This window comes from Canis aureus, chromosome 8 (assembly GCF_053574225.1).
Source record: "Canis aureus isolate CA01 chromosome 8, VMU_Caureus_v.1.0, whole genome shotgun sequence".
NCBI lineage: Eukaryota > Metazoa > Chordata > Mammalia > Carnivora > Canidae > Canis > Canis aureus.
This window is the reverse complement of record NC_135618.1, coordinates 33,277,223-33,294,691: the sequence shown is the minus strand read 5'-3', so window position 1 is coordinate 33,294,691 and position 17,469 is coordinate 33,277,223. Positions and strand designations below refer to the sequence as shown.

Here is a 17,469-nt window from a genome sequence, read left to right as displayed (position 1 = left end):
TTGTTGGCTATGACACTCACATCTGAAGCTCTGAGCTTTGATGTAGTAAGTTCAACTACTCTGCGTCCGCCGTGCAGCAAGAAAGTCCAGGCCACACGGAGAGATCACCTGAAGGTGCTTCAGCCAACGGCCCAAGCTGAGGTCCCTACTGATCGCCCGCATCCAATGCCAGGCATGTGAGTCAAGACACCTCAAAATGATTCCAGCCCCAGCTCTCAAGTTGCCCCCAGCTACTGAGGCCTCCCAGCTGAGATCCTAGATATTATGAAATCGACAAGCCACCTTTATTGTACCCTGTCCAGATTCCTGATCCACAAGCTGTTTAAGGATAATTAGTGCCCCTACAGTATGTGGTGGTTTCTGATGCAGGGATAGGGACTGACACAGAATTTTCACACCAGAATTGAGCTCCGCCGTAACAAAAGCTTAAGGCATTTGGGATTGGGCAGCGAGCAGAAGCTGGAAGGACCTTAAGAAGACAGTTGGTCGGAGTAAATGAAAGCTAGTGAAGCCAGTAGAAGTTAGAAAGACCTTAAGGAGAGTTTAGTGACAGCTGGGATAACAGGGGAGGAAACTGTTACTGGAGGCCAGGGAAAAACTGACCTCTCCTGTCTAGCGGCAGAAGTTTGGCGACCCCATTGCCCGTAGTGACATGAAAAATAAGAAATGAGCCTAATAAACTGGTGAATTTGTCCAAGGATATTTCTCAGGCAGGATGCTGCAAGTGCCAATCTGTTTCTTTTAGCCATATGTAAGGCACAGATACAAAGCTATAAGGAAAAAAGGTACTAGCCAACTTTTAAGCAAACTTTGAAGAAAATATAAAAAGCCTTGCTGGGTTTGAAAAAAAACAAAACCAAGACCCAAAAGCTTGTTCACTCAGGGTCTCCCCATAGAAGATTGTCCAAGTGAGAAGGGGCCTCAGTACAAAGACCAAATCAAGACCTGTTAGGAAAATGTCTCATCACGAAGATAAAGACAAGAGCGTGACTGTAAAATTTTTCATTAAAACTTCAGAAAGATATAAGATGGTACCTCATAAACCTTTCAAATATATACAGAGCCTTCTGGATTTAAGGGTCTGCCTTTTTAAGCTTAGGCACCTAGACTCTTAAAGGTTTGTTTTACAGCAGTTTCATAGGGAGTCTATGGCAGAAAAAGGCATTAACTGAACAGATCTCTGGGCATGTCTTCTGTCAACCCAGTGGATTTCTGTATTGATACATCGGAAGCCCCCAAATTTTAAAGGAACTGTATCAGCTTGGAACTGAAGGGAGTAGATACACCATAAAATGAAAGGTGTTTGGTCTTTTGACCCAGGAACTACTTTGAGCAGGAAGAAGGATGAAAAAACTACTCAGCTGCAAATGTGGGCCATTTGTAATGGAAAGCAGAATAACTCAGGGAATGCAACCAAAAGCTGTCCGAGATGGATCCAGCAGCTGCGGAAAACAGCCGCTAAGAAGTAGATTTGAGGTCATATCAAGAACTGGCAAGATATGCTCAACTGAATTTCAGAATTTCTGTTGGACAGTGACTCTGTGCGCCTCCTGTTCCTCCTTCCCTTTTAAAATAAGAATATTTATAGTGGTTGTGTTATGCCTGGCCCCCACCACATGCTGGGTATATGGGAGGAAGATCATTGGAGTCTTTTACTCAGAGCTCTTCGAGACTGAAAAGAACCATGCTAGAAAAACTGCATGCAAAGCGCCTCATTGGCACCTGGAATGGATTTGGATGACTGCATCCTGGACTTCAAGCATTCAGATGAGACTTTGGGAATTTTGAGGGAGGGATCAGATGTCTTCCGCATGTGGAAAGGATGCAAATAGTTGTGGACAGAGGGTAGACAGTGGCTGATAGTATTTACCAAAACCAGCATCTTTCATCCCACGCTCTCCTCTTTACCTTGTGCTACTGACTTAGAGGTGATTTCTCCTACAGCAAGAGGACCCAGATCATAAGAATCAGAGAAAGAGGGGATCAAGGACGCCCACTAGACCTCTGGCTTATGCAAACGGGAGAATGGCAATACCACTTGCTGAGATGGTCTGTAATGGTTTTTGAGTGAGGGGAAGGGAAGTGAGCAGAATGGTAAATCACAGTTGTCTTTTGGGTATGCTATTTTTGAAATGCGTATGAGACATTCAAATGTAGTCTCTTTAGTTCATTCGGGATTCTGAAACCACAGTAATGCTCCTATAGTAGAAATAGCTCGCCAGTGACATTTTTATGAAGCATGGCACTACTAGCCTATTATGACATTAACAAAAATAAAAGATTGATGTCGTCCAAATGACATAATCTTCCAAAACTAACAACACAACTAAGCAGAAGCTGCCTCAAATTTTTAATATTAATGTTTGTTACTTGAAAGGTCACCATTTGGGCCTAATTACATAAGTGAAAAAGGACTTTATTACTCGAAAATGTTTGCATGTTTGAAGTGGTAAAATATCTTTAAGCAATCACACTTTCAAGAAAAACACAATTTGAAGTTGACCTAACTGGTCACTGGCCAAAAGTCAAATCTTGGACAGGATTCCAGTTTCAGTCGGATGTAAACGAGGGCTATTCAAAAATGGTATTCCTTGAGGGGACGCCCAAACACCTTAAACTCTGCGGTATGCCAGACACAGCCACCAAGAACAGGAGTAGCTGCTGGCTTCACAGCATTAATCACAGGAACCAGACAAGAATGAACAGCGGTTGGGTGAGGGGGTGCCCCATGAACAAGGATAATAAATGGCTGTGATAACCTCTTCCACCAGTGAATTAAAGGCCTTCAGAGATACGAAAAAGTAGAGCAAAAGAATCGATTCAATCTTCTGTTACCTGTGTTGATGAAACAATGTGCAATTTGTATGAGACCTCTACTCAGAAACAAACCATCCCAGCCTGCCAGACACCATGCTTCTGGTTACAAGTCACCTTGATACTGCAGAAATCCCACTTCATTTTGGATGTTGTGCTTGATCCATGACACTAGATTCACTGTAACCTTCAACAGAATGCCATCATTTATTCAGGGGGCAACTGAACAGGAACAAATCAGCAGGAGGGAGAATAAGTCTCCGACTCCTCTGCTCCTTTCTCTCCCGAGAAGGCCAAAGGCTGCCATCACAACACGTCCTGCTTCTATCACTGCACCAGTGGTTCCAACTGAAGGTGAGATTGCGGATCGGAGTCTCCTGTGCAGCTTGTTCCTCAGAATACCAGAGAATTGTTCAAGTACATAAATAAATCCCTACAGCCCCTGTGCCAAGGAAATGGTGAACACTTAGAAGACTGCTATGACTATGCAATGCTGAGACTATAGGCCAAGGAGAGAATATTTTATTGCATTTCTCGTACCTATCACAAGAACTCAAGAGGCCAGCACAGCTCTACCCACAGTAGGACATCAATATATATATTAATATATATAGATATATTTTTTTTGATAATGATGGGGCTAAAGCTTTTAAGAAAATATAATCTTAATTGCTCTTTGCTTCTGAAGAGAAAATGCAAAGCAAAATTTCATCACTTGGATTTGACCATCAAGAGGGGAAGAATTTATTACCAGTGGTGTCTTCTAATCTGTGGCATGTTCTGTTGCTAGGAAATTTCTCTAAAATGAGATTTAGGGAGTCTCAAATGCTGTACTTCTGCCTGTATTTTTTTTTCCCACTCCCTCCTCCTTCTCATTCCTAATGTTAGATATAGATCATAAATAAATGTCTCATTTTGCATTTCAATAAAATGTATTTATGTATTCAGATCTTTCATCAAATGTTAAAGCTTTAAATATTTTAAACACAAAGGGGAAAATCACATTGGTTTGGGGATTTGGGGGTGTTCAGGATTTTTTTTTTAAGAGGAATTGCAAGTGGTGCAGGACAAAATCTAGGACAGTAATCAAGCGTAATTCCCCTAATAATTATTATTAATATAAAAATTGGGGGAATATGGAGAGTTCTCCAGTATTTTTTTACCTAAAGGAGACAACCAGAATGAGATGCAAATCAGTGCTCTTATCTAATGAATAATGCAAATGAGCGTTCTGCATATAGCAAGTCAGTCTGCAGGAATTCTCTCTGCCTCACCTCACATTTCTTGTGGATTTAAGCACCGTGTGTCACAAGAAATTAGAGAAAGGAATTGCCAAGTAATGACAGAGCCTTGGAGCCCCAAGTCAGTGTAGACAGCAAGGACATTAAGATGCATGGTACAGCAAGGGAGGGAGCTGACATCTCATTAAAATTCTCCCTTCACCTAGTTAATGGGGTTGTATGACACCGTAATCTGTGATTATTTGTGTGGCTGTTACTTAAAAGAATCTGCGACAACACTTCTTTGGGAGGGTTCTGGAAAACTTTAAAAAGCCATTATCTTCCTAACCCCCAGTTGTGGGGAAAAAAAAACCCTAAAAGTATTTTACCTTCTCTTTTATACTTTTATATTAAAGTTCACCAACACTTAAGATTTTTCAGGAGCATGACAAAATCCACTTAAAACTGTGCACTTTACACAACTTTCTTGCTACTTGAAAGGTACTCAATTCTCGAAATAACAATTGAAAACAGACCCTCATTTACTCAACATATAATCAATCGGTGTTAACCATGGGTGTGCTCACAGTTCCTTTTCAGTCATGGGTTATTTCACTTCAACATATTTTTGATTTAGAATTCACTGCCATTGTCTCTGGTTTTCTAAGAAAGCTGTCCTGAATACAGAGTTACTTTCCTTGTATAACGTAAGAATAAGATAAGAATCGTTTGTTCTACTAGTCCTAGATTTTAATCAGTCTTAAAGAGTATTTGACTAATCTTGCTCAAATGCAATACACTTTTTTTTTTTCTTAATCAAAATATTTAGGAGAGCTTTAGGCACAAACAGCCACCTGGCAGGGGAAACCTGCAGCACAGTCCTTGGGCTAGTTCTACCTATCCTTAGGGTTACCTCCACATAGAGAAGTGGACCAAAATCGAGCAACTGTGCTTGAATCTTTTTGATGAAAATTGTTTGACAGATGTTGTGAATCCCATGACTCCCAAAACAAGCAATAATGACCACACAATACCTTAGGTTAAGACGATGACCCCATATATCCATCATTATACTAAGCAATCATTGGGTCACTTCTGAACTTTAGTTTTATAGGTTTTCTTCTAAGTTTGAATTTTGGTGAAAATACCCAGATAACAAAGCTTGCTAAGAATTGTTATGTTAAACACACGTAACAAGACTCCAAGTTTTAAAATAATGTTTATAAAGTATCTTTAGAGTAGAGAATTTGTGACATTTATTTGAAAAGCCAGAGAACATTTTTATTTACTTCATAGGATTTCTATGGTACTGTTTTATATACTATAAAATTATTTGTGAGACATAAAACTCATTTAGTAAGTCTTGATCAGAATTTTAATATCTGAAATAGAAAAGAAAATATAAAATTTGTTTGTATATACTATGGCATTTTGTGAATTTTTATTTCTGTTAAATGCATATTTATGTTTATATGTGTTTACTGAGTCTTAATGTAAAATGCATTACCGTTAATTTTAGATTAAAAAAAAAAATGTGAAAGCTGTGCTTTAGGGCCCTTCATCAAATCATCTAACATTCACACTGACATTGAGAAAGAGCATAGAGAAGCAGACCAGCCTAATTATTATGCTTCCTAAGTCAAAGGGTTGATTGAGTCTCCCACACCAGTATAAAATACAAGCTTTGTGAAATTCCCAACCTTATAGAAATGCAAATACATTTTCATTTCTTAATGGGATCTTCAAAAAGAAGCAGGCACTTCATTGCATTTCCTATCTTGTTCCCAAGCATGGGTATTAATCCATGTTTATGTCTTTGGAAAGGAAAATATATGACACTGTCTGGATTGTAGCTGGTAAGAGTTAGAAAAACTTGAGGTAACTGTCCGGGCAAAGGTAAGGCTTCTGTGTGGATACTGCAGTCTCAAGGTGGAGCCTTGGTATTCTTGTGTATCAGACAGTCATCACCAGACATGCTATTTCCTAAAGCAAAACTAGGCCTATTCCCTCACAGTGGTTCTAGTCAGAAATTCTGTTAAAGAGAATCAAGATAAACAAGCAAGAAGTACACATAGAGAAATGGAGATAATTCAGGAAATATAAAAGGATATTAAAATAATCAAATTCATCCACTCAGAGATTCAAGAAAATTTTATATTTGTAAAACAAGAACAGAATATTTTGAGAAAATAAAAATCAGAACAATAATTTATTATTGTCAATTTTTTTAAAGATCAATTGAAAATAAATGCCTCAAAAAATGTATAAGGCAGGGGCACCTGAGTGGCTCAGTGGTTGAGTGTCTGTCTTTGGCTCAGGTCATGACCCCCGGGGTCCTGGGATTGAATCCGCAACAGAATCTGGGCAGGAAGCCTGTTCCTCCCTCTGCCTGTGTCTCTGACTCTCTCTTGGTCTCTCATGAATAAATAAATAAAAATCTTTAAAAAAAGAAAGAAAAATGTCTTAAGGCAAAAAGATAAAATAATGGAACATATGTCTAAAAACTAAAAAAAGATTAAAAGATACATATAAAAGCAAGTCAGGTGGTTCAACTTCTAGGAAGAATGAGTGAAAAACAGGAAGAATTTATTAAAGAAATAATCGAGGAATCTTTCCCACAGAAGGATATGAGTCTTTGTATCCACCAAGTTCCCAGCATAATGGATGGATAAAATAACCATCTCAATACATAATTGTAATATTTCAGAACTCTAAGCATAAAAAGAAAGTTCTAAAACTCTAAAATGCAGTATATTATTGTTTCTACTCATTCACTCTCCCTCTCCATGTGGCCCATCCTTCAGGGCCCTTTCCTCAAGCTCCTTCCTATGGGATGGGGAGTGGGATGCTAAAGGAAGACTGTTGGAGGGAGTGATTCCTGCTCCATTGGTGTCAGGCTTGGACATGTGACTGGCTTGAATGTGAGTGGAAATAACATAAGAAGGAGCTTTAAGTGTCAACATTTTGTTCTATAATAATTCCTTTCTCTTGTCAAGAGTTGAGCTTTCTCTGGAAGTGACTACTTCTTTAATGTAAATCCCATACTTAGAAGACAAATGAGGCCAAGACAGAGATATCACAGCTAACATGTGACATCCTACTGAGATTTGGGTATTGTATGTTATCATGGCCTAACTTAGTGCCACCAAATACAAGAGAGAAAAAATATGTGAAGAAAAGAAAAAAAGTATCCCTTTCAGCAGCCCTGGGTCAAACTATGCCCTTAGAATTATAAACAAAAATATTTTTAACTTAGAGTTTTATGGTCAACCTATCAATCACAGTGAAGGTAGAAGAGGGAGAGTTTTAAACACACAATACACTTTTTATTTGCTAGTTATTTGAACCTATACTCTAGCAAAATGAAGATAAAACAAAAATTACAAAGATATGGAATTTAGGATACTGTGGGTCAACCTAGGAAAACAACGAAAAGAAGTGCTAAGCATGAGTCGGGCATGTAAGAGATAGAGCAGCATGATAAATGTGAGGATATGGTGAAATATATATATAATGCAAGAAACAAAGCAAAAACTCACAAGATCTAATGTGCAGAGTGTAACTATAGTTAGTAATACTGTGTTGTATATTCAGAAGTTGCTAATAAAATGGATCTCAAAGTTCTTATCACAAGAAATAAACAGACTCTTAAGAATAGAGAACTGATGGTTACCAGAAGGGGGGTTGGTGGGGGGATGGTTTTGCTTTCTGAGGTTTTGGTTACCCTTGGCCAACTGCAGTTTGGAAGCAGATGCCATCTCCCTTCTGACATATCATCAGAAGGTCAACAGTAGCCTAATGCTATGTCACGATGTCTACGACATTCCCCTCACTTCATCTCATCACATAGACATTTTATCATCTCTCATGATCACAAGAATGAAGGTAAGTACAGTATAATAAGATATTTTGAGAGAGAAAAAACACATTCACATAACTTTTATTATGGTATATTGTTGTAATTGTTCTATTTTATTTGAATTATTGTTAATCTCTTACTGTTACTAATTTATAAATTTAACTTTAACATAGCTACATATGTTTAGGAAAAACCATTGGGTTCAGTGCTATCTATGGTTTTAGGTATCCACTGGAGGTCTTGGAACATATCCCCCCACAGATAAGCAGGGACTCCAGTATTTCCCATATCAAATAAGTTGCTGACTCCAGTTAATGGGGAAAGAGAGCATCCACAGGGAATGGGCAACCATTTGACTTCCCCTAAATCAATCTCCCCTACCATCATGCTACTCTATAAGCCATTAGTTTCTTTGCATCAAGGCTTTATTTTAGAATCAAAAGCTGCAGCTTTCTAATGCCACAGAAAGTTCTTTGAGGGTAGGAACCTTGTCTTCCTCAACTTCCTTTCTCTCTCAATGCCTGGCCTTGAAAATAGAGGGTCCTCAATAAGTAGCTATTGATTTGTCCTGAATTGCTGAATTTAATTTCAAACTGCCCCCAGCAAGAATCTGTACTTGTCAACACTAAAATTACTTATGATCCTATGCAGAACATAACCAACTGACAAAGTTATGAATCTTTCCCAACTGGCCTTAGAACTTCTTGTGGTTCTCACCATGCCTATCGTAAATGAGTTTGGAATTTGCATGCCAAGTTGAAATATGGTGCCCTAGAGAATTTCTATGATTGATCTCATTCAAGCAAATTTACTCAATGTCCCCCTGTACCTCACTATAATTAGAGACTGGCGTTTTGTTTCAAATTACGTAATAGTTTTTCATAGAAGACATCTGTCTTGTAACTTGGCTAACTCTCTTAGGACAAAAAAAACACAACAAACAGAAAGGAAAAGGAAAAACAATACATCAGTGACATTAATTATACCAGTATGTTTTCTAGTGCTTTGAAAGGGGGACTCTGAGCATTGATTGCCATTGAAATGAGACCTAAAGGATATATTACAGTTCTGAAAACCCCACTTAATGTTCTTACGGCTCTAAGAAATCTAGTAATATCCTGATGGCTACCTAGGGTAACAATCAATTTCTCCTATTAAGTTGCCCAAGGCAGTAGCCGGGTATGTGCTAGTGCCAGGATCCCTTGGCAGATTGCTGAATTCTATAATGCCTTTTGCTTTCCAACACAAACTGAGCAGGATATAACATATCAGTATGTAAAGATCCTTCAAAAACCCAGGATGGACTCAAAAAGAAACCTTATATTCTGCTTGCAGTATTGCTATACTTTATTCATCCCAATAAACTACTTCTTCTTGAGTTTAGAGTTTTTAATGAAGCATCCTAGAACAAGTAACAAGCCAGACAAGTAACAGTTTAGTTGCAAAATTCAGAAAGCACTAGCTGAATTGAAAGCTAGTATTATAAATGCTCTTGATTACTTAATGGTATTCCAGCATTCATGCATTCATCAACCATACATTAATCAAGGAAATAAATAAACTATTTATATTGCAACAACATAGGTCATTTTGAAGTTCATTCATTCACTCATTCAAGCAACCGCTATTTATTAAGTATCTGTTACGTATCAGGGATGGTACTAAATTCCATAAATATGGCTGAATTATCCTTGCCCTTGAAAAATGTATAGGCTAATATTTCATTCTCGACTCTGAATTTGTATTAAAACTACTTGAGCAATTAAACAATCTGTGAACTTCACCTCCAAAGGCAGATCCCAAACACTGGCATTTCTTTTTTTAAAATATTGTTTTAATATGTTTAATATATTTTTCAATATATATTTTTTTTCAAGTGCTTTTTATTTTGTGAAAGTATCATCTGCTTTTTATTTTGTGAAAGTATCATCTACGAAACTTAGTCACTTCAAGGGAAATAGGCTTAAATTTACTTCCATTTCACCTATACTGTACAAGTTTCTACTTAATAGAAATATTAAATACAAAATTAAAAATAAAAGAAGCTTGTTGCAAAACAGAATATCCAAATTCATTTAAATGATTGATTTTTAGTATTTACATTTTTCAAAAATATCTGCAAAGCAGCAGAATATAATGGTTAAGAAAACAGTGTTTGGAATCATATATTTGGCTTTGAGTCACAGTTAGCCATTAATTTTTGGCAGTGAAGGTCCGAGCTAGTTTAATAACTTCTGTAGGATTCAAACATTGGCATTTCTTAAAAACACCCCTGCAGAGAGTGAGGTCCTTGCTCTAATAGGTGACTACATAAACAAATAGGAGATCACAGTATAGTGTAGTAAGTGCTATCACAGCATAGACAGGATGTTTTGGGAACACTTTGGAAGGCCATAAAAATCAGCCAAGGACAGGAGCAAGGGGGTGGTCAAGGAAAGCTTTAGCAATAAAAATAGACTATAGCTCACTATGGCATCTACAGCAAAACAAAAGTCCTTCTAAGAACGGTCATAAAAGGAGGGAGATGAAAAAGCAAAGAATTAAGAAAATAAGCAAGAAGACATATATTTTAGTACAAAAAACTAAAGGCAAACATCCAACGAAATTGCTGGATTCCACAGTAGAAATTCAGGGAATACAGCTCAAACAGCAGCAGTGTGTCCCTGGACAAGTTACTGAACTTCTTTGATCCTTTTATTCATTTATAAGTTGAGGAAAGTGATAGGCACCTTACAGAGTTATTATAAAGAACAGAAAATGTAGCAAGAAACACTCAACAAATGCCACCATTAAGTAGATAGAGATGATTCAAATATAGATTTATATATTATTGTAGTGATTGCATTAAAATTATTGTTTGTTTAGGAGACTGAAATCTCAAGATCAAATAAAAACAATCCTGACATCCTTCTGCAGTGAGATATGGTACATACTACTTTTTATGCCACATTAATCCTGAACAGGACTCAATTTTCCTCCCCTAACAGTAGTATTGACTAGTGTAATACACTGATTCATCAAGATCAGAAAATTCTGAAGGAATTAAAATGGGATTTAATTTCTACAGAAATGGAATTCTAAAACTCAAATCTCTCTTCCAGGACTAAGAATAAACAATCTGAAAATGAAGTCTTTTGATGCTTAAGATTTGCTTATCTATCTTAGAATGGTGGGCAAGAATAAAGGCTATGATTGTTTTCTCATTTTATCTCATTGCTCTAAATAAACTTAAACACCTCATACTACTTTCACTAGGTAGGTATGGTCTTCCTTAACATCCAGAGAGCTATAAAACCTTTACTCCCAAGGTAGCAGGTGTGCAGAAGCATTATTGAAAGATGTGGGTTTCAGGAAAAGCAGTGTTGCAGGTCATATTTTGTTGTCAAAGAAACACTGACTCAAACAAACAAACAAACAAGCAAAGAAAAACAAATAAACTGAAGTATAGGATATTTAATTTACCTATTACTGAAAAAGAGAAACACCAATCCCTTTCAACCAAGGCTTGGAAATTAGTATTTCTAAAGAATCCCAAGTCTTTCTGTATTCTAGACTATACTGTATCCAACTCTAGAAAAATAAAATAAAAGAGCATGGGGGGTAAAGGAACAAAATAGAAAATGGAAAAGACTCTTAGAATAGTGAATTTGAGGAGATTTTTTAAGGTGCACTGGAAAAAAAGCATCCTGGCTGGATATATCTCAGTAAATCTTTGAAGCATTGCTACTTTTATTCTTTGATAAATATCATATAGTGGCTTAGAAGTGAAGTATAATTTCAATTCCTACTACAGAGCCATTATCATGTTCTTATGGACCAGTTAATTTATTACTGAGCTCTCCTATACCAATTTCATACCAATCTGGAAACAGGAAAGTCTTCTCTACTGAATGAGTGACTTTTCTAGAAAGTCAGCTGTTCTCAAAAGTCAAGTTCATAGCATATAGATTGAAGAAAGATACTACCAAGTTCTCTGGTTTAAGAATTTCCAAGAAAAATTATTTTCACATACCATAAATATTCTGTCAAGGACCTATTGCTTTTTAAAATGCTAGTTTTTTTGTTTGTTTATGGGTTCTTTTGTTTTTTGGGGTTTTTTGGTTTGTTTTTAAGCATCAACTAGTGAATTTATGTTTATGAGATCCCCAGTAAGAGGATATGGAAAAAGCAGTCTATAATTTAAGGCAAACCCTTAATCAAATTGATTTTACAAAAATTCCATTTCCTCTTAAGACAAGTGTTAAAAGCAAAGCCAATGGTTGTCACATTCCAAGAATGGCTGAACCAAATGCCTGGTCACTTTTCTTTCCTAGTGACAGTATAGTCAAAACAATTTTAAGTCTTGGATTCTGGAATTTTGACTTCATTAATTATGCCAGAGCATACAACTTAAACATAAAAGTTTAAACCAGACTGCCAAGATTTTTGCTAATTGTGTGGCTTTGGGCAATAACATAACTTCTCTCTGCTTCACCCTCCTCATTTGAAAAATGGAGCTAACATATTACCTAATTATTGGAGTTGTTATGAGTTAGCACATTAAAAGTTCTTACAATAGTGCCTCAAAAACAGTCATCATTCATTATAAGTTAGCTTTTAATATATTATTGCAAAGTCCCCAAGAGTTCTCTTGGAAGAATATAGGTTTTGGAATTAGGGATGAATCCCACCTCAGTCTGTACTGGCTTTGTGATGACACACAAAGCTATTTGACTTCTTGGAGTCTCAGTGTTCTCAAGATGCAAATAAGGAAAATAATACCTACCACATAATTGTCTGAGAATTAAACAAGCAAAATTCTTGCTGAGCAGTCACATGGCTATCTAAAGAACATATAACCACTAAAGCAAATAAATAGCATGTATACTAGATTGTCAAGTTGGGGGAACTCTGGGTGGCACAGCGGTTTAGCGCCTGCCTTTGGCTCAGGGCGCGATCCTGGAGACCTGGGATCGAATCCCACATCAGGCTCCCGGTGCATGGAGCCTGCTTCTCCCTCTGCCTATGTCTCTGCCTCTCTCTCTCTCTCTCTCTCTCTCTGTGACTATCATAAATAAATAAAAATTAAAAAAAAATAGATTGTCAAGTTGGTAATGGAAGGAAAGCAAGAGACTGAAGAATAAGTTAAAATCTGCTTCTAAAGAGTCCTGGGTCTCTCATTCACAATTTCCCCTCCCTTATCCACTTCCCCAGAAAAATCCAGGCTGTTGATAAAAGTATTTCTATGTCCCTATGTGAATGTGAGACTAGAAAATCAGTGATGAGTATAGTCAGCCTTGGGCAACCATACTGACTTGGACAAGGTTAATCACTGTCACATTAGAGTCTCTGGAAATACTGTAGTCTTCAGAGGGCGGGTGGTCACTTTTGTCTATGAGGGGCAGGGTAATGGAGTTTAAAGTGATAGATGCAGCAGGTGTGTAGTGACTAACGCTGAGCACTACGGCAGTTGCAGAGTCCCACAGAAGCTTGACAAAGAACAGCCAGGGAACAGCCCTGCTAGGGCACACAATGGCAAGGTACAGAGACTCAAAACCAACCCAACGTCTTTGAGGGAGCCAGATACCTTGAGGGAAGAAAAAACTTAATCCCAAATCTTAAACCTCCTTTTAGGGCCTTCTGCCAATGATTTTGAGAAGACTGTGAAAGCCCAGTAGGGAAGAGAAAAAGGTGTTTGCTACAAGATAGAAGGAATCTAAGTCCAAAACTCTGAGCTGGTACAGAACGGATAGAGAAAATTAGGAAGTGGTGTAGTTAAACATGTACATAATGAGAAAAAAAATTTAAATATTTGCTGAGCATTTTCAAACATCAATAACTAAGCCATTTATATTTTTAAATATTAAAAAGGGCACAGAGTATGGTATTGATTTGAAAATACAGAAATGTCATGCTAAAAAATGTATCTGGTTTTAAACTGACAAAATAAGACCAGTCAATCTGACTTTATTCACATACTAAAGGCTACATTTCAACATAATGAAATTTTGTCTTATTAAAATGTGGGTGAAGACACTCAATATTTGTATGATGCAACAAGTAATAATGGTCCCATTATTAATTATCTATTCTCATTAAAAAATTCCAAGAAAAAAGAAATAGGAATTAAGAGCCTAGGTATATTTCATAATGTGAAAAACAGTTGCTTATTATTTTATTTTGGGGTCAGCAAAGGTTACTTGATAAATTATAATTTGTTTTCTAAACCTGACCTATAATAGCTGTTTTTAAAACAAAACATAAATAATAGCAAATGGTACATCCAATTAATTCATTTCCAACTGGTTTTGATTTTCAGCATCAATAATTATGTTCAGTTTGTATCTGGTTATTAACCTTAATGATACTCTATCTGCCATTTAAGTAATTACTTTTTTACCAACATCATCAGTAACAATAATTTTTGCTTGTAATTAGTTGATTTGTCATTCATTAAGGCTGCTAAATTATCCTATTAAATTATCATAGAAGATGATCATAAAGATAAATATAATGTTGCATGGGTATTGAAATTTGTCATTAACTTGAATTTTTGAATTATGACATAGACATGGCCCCCAAAAGAGAGCACCCCAAAAAAGAGAAATGATTTATGTTCTCTAGGCTCCAATATCCCTTTAACGTACTTTTTTTTATGTCTTAGAGTATATTTTTACCTAAGAAATCTAAATAGCTAAATGCTTTGGAAACAGTTTTCTTAAAAAGCAAATGTAATAGTCTCTGAAGTGTCAACTCACTAAGCTACAGTCACCCAGTTATTCAAACATTAATTTAGATGTTGCTAATGGAGGTATTTTATAGATGTGATTAAAGTCCACCATCAGTTGACTTTTAAGTAAGGGAATTATTCTAGATAGTCTGGATGGGCCTAATTCAGTCAGCGGAAAGGCTATAAGACCAGAGGCAAAGCTTTCCTGAAGAAGTTGTGTCTATGGAAAGTAACTTCAGAACATGCCTAAGAGTTCAAGTCTGCCCTTTCTGACAGTCTGCCTTATAATTCCCGACTTGCTTAGCCAGCCTCTATAATCACATAGACCAATTCTTTGTAATACTTTTCTTAATATATATCTACTACTAGTTCTGCTTCTCCGGTTGGACTTTGATACAACAGGCTATTATAAAGTGGCTTGGGTGTTGTATCAGAAAGAAGAGAGAGTAAAAAGTACTCCTTGACCTAAAATGGACAGCTCACCATTTAAAATTTTATTAGATAGTAATTCACTTCTTTATGTGATCCTATAAGAATGTAGATATCTATAGAAGAGGTAGCAGCATAAACTATTTCTATAAGACCTTATCCCTTAGAGGTTCCCAATTCTCACTTTAGGCACTAAGAGGGTGAATCCTATGAAGGATGGTCGTAAGGACCAGGCAAAAGAATAAGCAGCAATTGGAACTGTTCCTACGCCCAGTTAGTTTGCCCAAGGGCCAATCCTGTCAGAACTAGTATTGCTCCATTCAAATTATCATAGATTCCTGCTCAGTTATAAACTTGCCTTCTTCCAGGAAGGTAAGACCTTACAGAAATGTACACCCCTTAAGATTCCATTATTATAAAGACAATCCCACCACATTTCAAGAAACTCTGGAAAAAAATCTGGAAAGAATACAAATACATGGAGACTAAATAACATGCTACTAAACAATGAATGTATCAACCAAGAAATCAAAAAAGAAATAAAACAATTCATGGAGGATCAGTCCTCACCAAGGCTGAGGCCCTGCCTGCTATAAAAACTGAGCCCTGTTTCTTTTTATTTTATTTCATTTATGGTGTTACATAGACTGAAGTTTTGTGAGTTAGGTTAAACTCGGACCACCTCAAAGAGGATCCATTTCTTTATTTATTTTTCTTCCAAAATGGCAGCCTCCATCTGCACACAAGTATTAGATCTGTACTAGGCAATGCTGAGAGAGAACAAGCATTTCATCACCTACAGTTGCAGAATTTATGCTGTCAGGGGGATAAGGCATGGCTTCAGAGAAAATAAAAAGTAAAGGATACTGCAGAAATTCAAACCTTAGTGAAAAAAGCCAAAAGAGACCTTGGAATAGTTCATTGACAGGTCCACATTGGCAACTGTATTTGACTGACCAATTTATCATTGAGAATCAAGAGAAGCCCAGCACCTAAGGAGCTGGGACCAGCCACCACTCCAACTGTGGACCGTCCTCAGCACTCATTATGCTCTGGACTTGAGGACTCCCAACAAACCACAACTGGCCTCTTACATCACCATTGTGTGATGTAAGATGTATTCAAGATGTATTAGAATAGCCTCTTTCTCTGCCTATCCTGTAGGAGCTGATAAATTGAGTCAGGTTTCTATGCTTCTGCAGCCTTAGTGAAAAATGATGGCTCTCTTTTCCTGGTTCAAGTGTTAGAATGAAGAGCTGGGGCTCACTCAGAATAATGCTGTGTATTATACTTTCTCTCCAACCTACCCCTCTTTTGTATCTCATCACCACTTATATAGAGCACCTCCACACTTTGTTTCCTCATTGACAATAAACAGAACTGTCTCCCCACCAAAAAAAAAAAAAATACATGGAGACAAATTAAAATGAAAACACAATGGTCCAAAATCTTTGGGACACAGCAAGAGCTGTTCTAAGAGGTAAGATTACAGCATTACAGGCCTTTCTCAAGAAGCAAGAAAAATTTCAAACAACATAACCTTACACCTAAAGGAGCTAGAAAAAGAACAAACAAAATCCAGAACTAGTAGAAGGAGGGAAATAATAAAGATTAGAGCAGAAACAAATGAAATAGAAACTATAAAAACAATGAAAACAGAATCTGGTTCTTTGAAAAGATAAACAAAATTGATAAACTTTTAGCCACACTCATCAAAAGGAGAAGGAGGGAAGGAGGGAGGGAGAGAGAGAAAGAACTCAAAATCAGAAATGGAAGAGGAAAAAAATAGCTGATATCACAGAAATACAAAGGATAATAAAATATTATGAAAAATTGTATGTCAACAAATTGGACAATTTAGAGGAAATGGATAAATGCCTAGAAATATATAATCTTCCAAAACCGAACAGGAAGAAATAGAACAGACTGATCACTGCAATGAGACTGAGTCTATAATAATAATAAAAAAAAACTCCCAACAAATAAAAGTCTAAGACCAGGTGGCTTCATAGGTGCACTGTCCTAGCATTTAAAGACGTAATACCTACTTTTCTCATACTATTCAAAAAATAGAAGAGGAAGGAAAACCTCAAAATTTGTTCTATGAAGCCAGCATTACTTTTATACTAAAACCAAATAAAGACACTGCAATAAAAGAAAAATAGAGAAAAATATTGCTGATGAACACAGGGGCAAATATCCTGAACAAAATATTAGCAAGCCAAATCCAACAATACATTTAAAAAAAATCATTCACCACAATCGAGTGGGATTCATTCCAGGGATATAGCATGGTTCAATACTTTCAAATCAATGTGTTACATCACATTAATAAGAGAAAGGAGAAAAACCATATGATCATTTTAACAAATGCAGAAAAAGCATTTGATAAAACACAACATCTATTCACGATAAACATTTGCAATAGAGTAGGTTTA

The 17,469-nt window shown here is 36.7% G+C and overlaps 1 protein-coding gene and 1 pseudogene across 1 annotated transcript in view; one reads left to right on the top strand and one right to left on the bottom strand.

Annotated features, from left to right (window-relative positions):
- Positions 1–17,469, bottom strand: part of NTNG1 (netrin G1) — a 309,029-nt gene that overhangs the window by 259,775 nt on the left and 31,785 nt on the right. The gene's annotated exons all lie outside the window — the stretch shown is intronic.
- LOC144318076 (LYR motif-containing protein 4 pseudogene) lies at positions 15,754–16,027 on the top strand (annotated as a pseudogene).